Source organism: Dendroctonus ponderosae, unplaced genomic scaffold (genome assembly GCF_020466585.1).
Source record: "Dendroctonus ponderosae isolate FM_Combo_2020 unplaced genomic scaffold, Dpon_F_20191213v2 Dpon_F_20191213_1, whole genome shotgun sequence".
Taxonomy (NCBI): Eukaryota; Metazoa; Arthropoda; class Insecta; order Coleoptera; family Curculionidae; genus Dendroctonus; species Dendroctonus ponderosae.
Genome location: NW_026017110.1, coordinates 16,646,454 through 16,653,187, shown reverse-complemented (window position 1 = coordinate 16,653,187; position 6,734 = coordinate 16,646,454).

The window sequence follows — 6,734 nt, the reverse complement described above, 5'->3', positions numbered from 1 at the left end:
AACCAATACCACAATTGACTTTTTCCAGATGTTCGGGAAGTATTGGAGGTCCAAGATTGCATTTGCCACTGTGGTTAGGTCCTCAATTGCTGTTTGTTGCAAATTGTTGTCACGTTTAAAGATTTCAATGGCCTCTCTGGTTAGTCTCGGGTAATACCGTTGAGATTGGTGTAAAATGTCCACTTCAGCGAAACGTATTTGGTGACCGTCTAGAAGTGCGTGCTCCGCCACTGCTGATTTTTCCGTGATTTTCCACAGTGATCCTCGTGTTTACACTACGTTTTGTGGTGCCGATGTATGCTCTGCCACAACTGCATGGAACTCTGTAGACTCCTGGTGCTGATAAAGGATTTCGTTTGTCCTTGGCCGATCTCAAAGTCTGTTGGATTGTTCGAGTTGGTTTAAAAACTGTTTTGACTCTGTGTTTTGACTCCATGTATGTATGGGAGGCAAGCCCAACCCTTACGCTCACCATGCGTATCTGTTTTCTCAGGACGACCTCCACTGCTTCTTGGTCGAATTGCTCTATTAAACTCGTTCTTGCTGTATCCATTCCAACCAAAGGCTCTTTCTAGGTGTTTCAATTATCTTTCTAACTCAGATGGTTCGCAAATTCTTCTGGCTCTTTCGGTGAGGGTTTTAATGACTCCTCTCTTTTGACTGGGATGATGGTTTGATCCACTGTGCAGGTACCGGTCGGTATGTGCCGATTTTCTGTACACGTGTGGGCCAGCTTTCCGTTGGTTTTTCTGGTTACCAAGACATCTAAAAACGACAGTTGCCCATCCTTCTCCACTTTCATAGTGAACTGTATTTTTGGGTTGATTGAGTTGCGTTGTCAGTCTTAGTCGGAAAGCACGGGAGATCACTTCGCCCACTGCCTCATCGCCTTTGATAATGTCCACCGCAGTTGTGGACGAAACGTCAGGCAGAAATTTCCATGGACCAAGGCTTCAAAGCCCGAAAAAGTTTCTGTATGTGATATTTGACTTAAATTCTATATATCGGGTATCAATTTGAAAACTTCCCACCCTTAATATCTTTCATGCAGTTAAAAGTATTAAAAATCGGAGACCCGTAAATTTTACTAGTAAGGACACTTTACATGAATATTTTTAGCCTCCTTTTGTTTCAACCCTTTAAGAGGGGTAGATGTCACCCTGAGAATCTTAAATGGGAAGGGGGAATCAAGTGGCACATCGCTTTACATTAGTTACTATGTTATACTTATGGGGCGATAGTTTTCTATTTTTGCAATATCAACTTTTTTTGACGAAATAATTACTCTACATTATTAGGCTTAGGGATGGGCAATATCTCTGGCATTTGGCATTCAAACCGTTCTTAGTCTATCCGCAATACGTCAAACGAATTGTTTCTTAATTAATTAATAAATTAAAAGCGGATATAGAGGGTTTTTTGCAATAAAATAATACGAAAGGTTGATACAAACTTGTGAGGCGGTATTTCCTCTATGCTGGTTACAATTGTCCTGACTTTCTACTTGCTTGCTTATCATGCATTTTTACTCCAAAATCTGATCGCTTGTTTCATTTAATTTCAAAAAACATTTCCTTCGCAAAATATATATTGAAGTTGATATACATCAAACAATGAGTCTGAGACATCTCGAAACAATCCAGAATTGTATTGAAAAAGAAAACAAGGAAAACAGATAAGTAATGTAACCATTTACCTTAGTGGTTAATGTATTTAATAACACTTAAACACTCTTTGGACTTTATTATAAATTATTAATATGGAAAATTTATTTTTTATTCATATTTGCACATTCACTGTCCTCGAGATAATTATGGTTTAGATAAAGTATTTTATTTTTGTACGGGTTTATACACGGAAATAAAATTAGTAAATGTTATATGCTACGAGATCTTCCGATGAAGTAACCGAGTTTTACTACTTTATTGGTACTTGACTTTCTTCACCTGATACGCGTATCGGTAGCTTTGGTATCGTTTCATCATACCTTAATTTTCTTTCCTTCGTCAACTTCAGGAACATTAAAATGTAGGAATTTTAATTTTCCTCTGAAGATGGTAGATCAACCAAAACAATTGTGTTGAAAAATAAAAAAGTGTCGATAAAGTAGTAAAAGTCGGTTATTTCCTTAATCCTTAGATATAAAATAGTAAAATTATTTCAATAAACTGTAAATAATAATCCACATGGCGAACTCCACGTTGATGATTGTTTCCTCTGAATATACAGAGTAAACTTTTCTGATAATGAAAGAGAAGGGCTGAAAATACGTAAAATCATGGTTCAAATGTTGTTTGATTTTATGATATTTTTGCACGTTAAGCTTGAGCTCATTGCAAGCCCAGTATCATCTCTTGAACATTCACATGTTCTGGAGTTGATAACACATATAAAACAGCGTCAGTTCAACTTTGAAAATGCCCGCATTTTTACCAAGACGCTAAATGGGCCCCGATATGTGGTGATTTTCTTAAATGTTGACAATATCTGGTCCTCTTTAGTCAGACTGCATTGAAATGCATGCAAAACACCTTTCTCACCACTCAGTTCTTTGGCATGGTTTCGAACGCGTTCGGATCTTCTTGCAATTCCAGCTAACTTTTACGAGAAGTTCTGCAATAGCTTTATCAATTTCTGCGGATGCACCGGTAACTACTACAACTTTTCCAACGTACTCCGTTTCCAAAATACTAAAAACATTTTTATTTTTTAGCAACAAACTTTTTACTTATTTTAAAAGTTACTGTATATGCTTTTAACTGTGTTACATAATGGCGTTTACATCTATAAAGGCTGAGTTATCAGTTATTGTAAATGATTAATTTAAGGTCAGTTRTAAGTGTTGGGAAATTCTCGGAAAGTAGGCAAGTTAAACAATATAAAATAATTGTTTGCTGCTCTTGGCTCATCAAACTTTCTAGAATATTGAAGCTACTGCTTTTATGGAGAAAATGACACATTCTGACAATATTCCGAACAGTCACAGAATACGGAAATAAATCGAGTAATACCATAAGCCAATATATAAAAGCTGGACTTTCCGTGATAGCGTTTYCGGAAGTAAGTGCTTAAATATCTGCCTATCTATGGAATTTCATACAGTTTGACGACGCATTAATAGAATGATTCGGATGATATTTTTGCTTTTGCATCCGCAGTACGCACTTATCTGGGATTATTTACAGTATGGGTACTTCCAATTTATTTTGAGTATTGCTCAAGTCAATTTAATATTGCTTATCAATTAAATTCAAGCAAAATGACTTTACACACATCAATCATACTTTCAATCATCAATAGCATGCACTAAAATTAGTGTTGCAATTGAAGTTAATTAGAGAACCCATACAACGATGTAAAGGATTATTCCGTAAATCTGGGATTTAAGAAAATGTTGTTTAAGCAATTTTAATTGAAGCTTGTTTTGTACGAGATCACCGACATTGCCTAAATGATAGCCAAATGCATGACAAACGCTACTGCAATCGAGAGATTACATATATGGTTTATCAAGACGCCTAAAGTTGGCATAAAACATGTCTGGAAAATGCAATTAAATTGAAGAATTTTTTTTGCAATTAAGTTGAAGGAAATGTATGTGTAAACACATATATTTTTTTCGTTTTATTGATTTAAATTTGAAACGGTTTATTTTTAATGCATCTTTATTGCCATTTATGTCATAAAAATGGCTTTACACAAAAAAAGGCTGAGAAATTTTGCTTAAAAACCCACACAATCCTAATTCAATAAAAACATTTTTCAACGAAAGCTTTACAAAAACAGATTATGCGATTTATTTAAAACTATTTATTGATTAAGATTTGTATGTGCTTTTTTATTTTTAGAGAAAAATTCTGAAATTTCTGACCGAAAAAGAGTTTAGGAACTATGAGGCCTAGTAATAGTGATTTTCAAAAGTGATTTTCAAAAGTTTCAAAAGTCTGGTTTATCTGGTTTTGATGATCAAAGTCCTGCTTATATTTTGGAATTTTGAGAGAATAATGAGTGGGGATTTGTTCGTTTGTAAAATTAATGTTTTAATAAACAGGCAGTATTGCAGAGATACCATTCAAGGCACCATGAGTGTCTATAAATTCCGTCAAGGGCTTTCGTTCAATAATTAATTAATAACAATATACCAATAATTAAAAATTTTTGTAACTCAATTAATAAATATCAGTTGCCCAACTCCATTTCCTACCATAGATATTCATATAAAGCGTTTTTCAGAAATGTATGTTTTTGCCTATTTTTTGCTTTTAAATCAACTTAAAGATTGCCCAATAATTGTACTCAGCTTATGGGCAATTAATTTCTATTTTTTTCGAGCTGTCTCAACCCATCTCCTGAATTGAGTTTTTGATTTTACAGATACGTTATTATCAATATTTATTATTATTATACAATGTATTAACACAAGTTTTTGACCTGCAAACTGAGAATTTACCCAACTCAAAGAAGACTGGGCGTTCATTGGCTAGAGACTACTGAGCTTTAAGAATTATTTTTATTTTTGAGTGTTTGCCTTTGTCCTTGTTTATTTATTGAATACAAATGTTATTGCATATACATGCCATTTGAGTTTTATTCATCTTTGGTGAGTACAAATATTTTAACTGATGGGATACTATTTTGATCCTCCAAGCAGGACTATCCTATAGTCCTGCTTCTAGGACCAAAATGTTACATCAATTAAAATATTTGTACTCTTCAAAGATACACCATGTTATAAAACATTTATTCGCAACGTTTATATAACATTTAGCATAGCTTCAGTAACATTTCCTTGAAACTTTCTGAGGGCGGACATTTTCAGTTCCACAAACATTTCTGAAACATATAGTGCAGGTTACTGAAACGTTTCGGGATTTTAATATACGTTTCTGAAACAAAAAAATGTTTAGCGTGTAAGTAGGTTTTATTTGCCTAAAAACGTTAAAAATAGTAACGAGTAAAATCTCAAATAAACTGTTATAATGGAATTTTCAAACGACTTCAATAAATACCAGATGGGTTGTATTATAAAGTAATGGATGTTTTTTAGGTAATAACATATTCTTTTATATATCATACGTTGGTTAGCAAATTTGAAAAAAAAACAGGCTTTGCAACTTATCTTCCCAAATTACAAAGACAATTTCTTCAAGATAATATCAGTTTTTCAAAATTTTATGAATAATGCGTATTTTAAGAACAAACAATTGGTATTTGCAACAGTCGAATATAATGAACACGAAAGATTCAAGTATTGGTTCTTACTTTTTCGACGAAATAGAGAAGAAATAAACGGTAGCAGTAGCTTATACTTATAATAAACGACATTTGCGAATGTTAAGTTTATCTAAGTCCCACAACATGACTTTTGTGCAAAATGGAGATCATTTACAAACCAGTTCAAGAACTGTTAAATGCAATATTTTAATATCTTTTTCAACAGTGATTTTGAACCCTTGTGGTCACCGATGGTGGAATGGTGTTATTGGAATTCATTGCAAACATTTTCTCTTGTGATTCTTTCGTAACGCTTTAATAAAAATGTATTCGTTTTAATTTTTTCTTTCATTTCAATTAGTGATAGCAAAAACTTATTAGGTACACAATTAGATGCCTTCTTAAGTGAACCAAATAAATAAAGTAATTATACATATATAATATAGTTGCTTTATTATAAAATGCCAATTGAAACTTTTTGAACCTATTTTTGTATTTAACAATAAAGGTCAATATCTCACTATACAGCAGTTAGAAAAAGAAAATGTACTTTCCTATTTGAAATACCTATGAACCAGGTACAGGACAGCGAGAAATAAATGTATACTTACTTATAATTTTAGACTATACTAAAATATATAATAAACACTGCAAGTAGATCTCATAATAAACACACTTCAACAGAAAAGCGATACAAGATGGTAGTGCTTCCTTTTAGTGGATAGTGAACTTCAAAAATTGTTTATATAAATGTTCATTTAAAAAATAAAAATTTGATATCGGCGCTTAATTGAGTCATTTAAAATAGTTATATACCCAATAATCGATCATCTAATGTTAAAAAAAAACGTGTAATTTATAGCACAACTAACTGTGCAATATTTGGAGGCAAATTCATGCAATTTAACCAAAAATCTGAAAGAAAGCTGTACAAAGTTTGAAGTAGCGTTTGTTACTTTCACAAAATACTTTCACAGTTACTTTCACTAAAACATAGAAGTAAAAATAATTAAAACACCATCGTAAACATTATCTCATTTATTTGAATTACAAAATATAAATGATTTACAGAAATCAAAACAATTTACATATGTTTTCCTTCTACACGGTGTCCCGTAAGCACATGATCAAAAGGATACTGTGATATTCTTTGCGTCAAAAGAAGACGATCTGACCTAACTTTTATTAACTGCTATTGATGGTCAAAGTTCTTCAAAAAATTTATCTTTTTTGAAATATCGGGAGAATGGTACGATTTTAGTGAAACTCGCTGTGGATTTGTTCGTATGTAAGGCTCATATTTTGATGAAACAATTAAGTTCAGCCGTTTTGGACAAGTGGTGAATTCTTGAGTGTCGTGGTACAAAAACTACTAGAACTTTTTAGTTGGAGGATGAAATTAACTCATTTTTTTTAGGTTGATGCACTAATCATTTGTTCACAATTTTGTGCTCTTTGTAAAATCTTGTAGCATTCATAGTTTTTGCGAAAAAATATTATATATATCTAATATTATATAT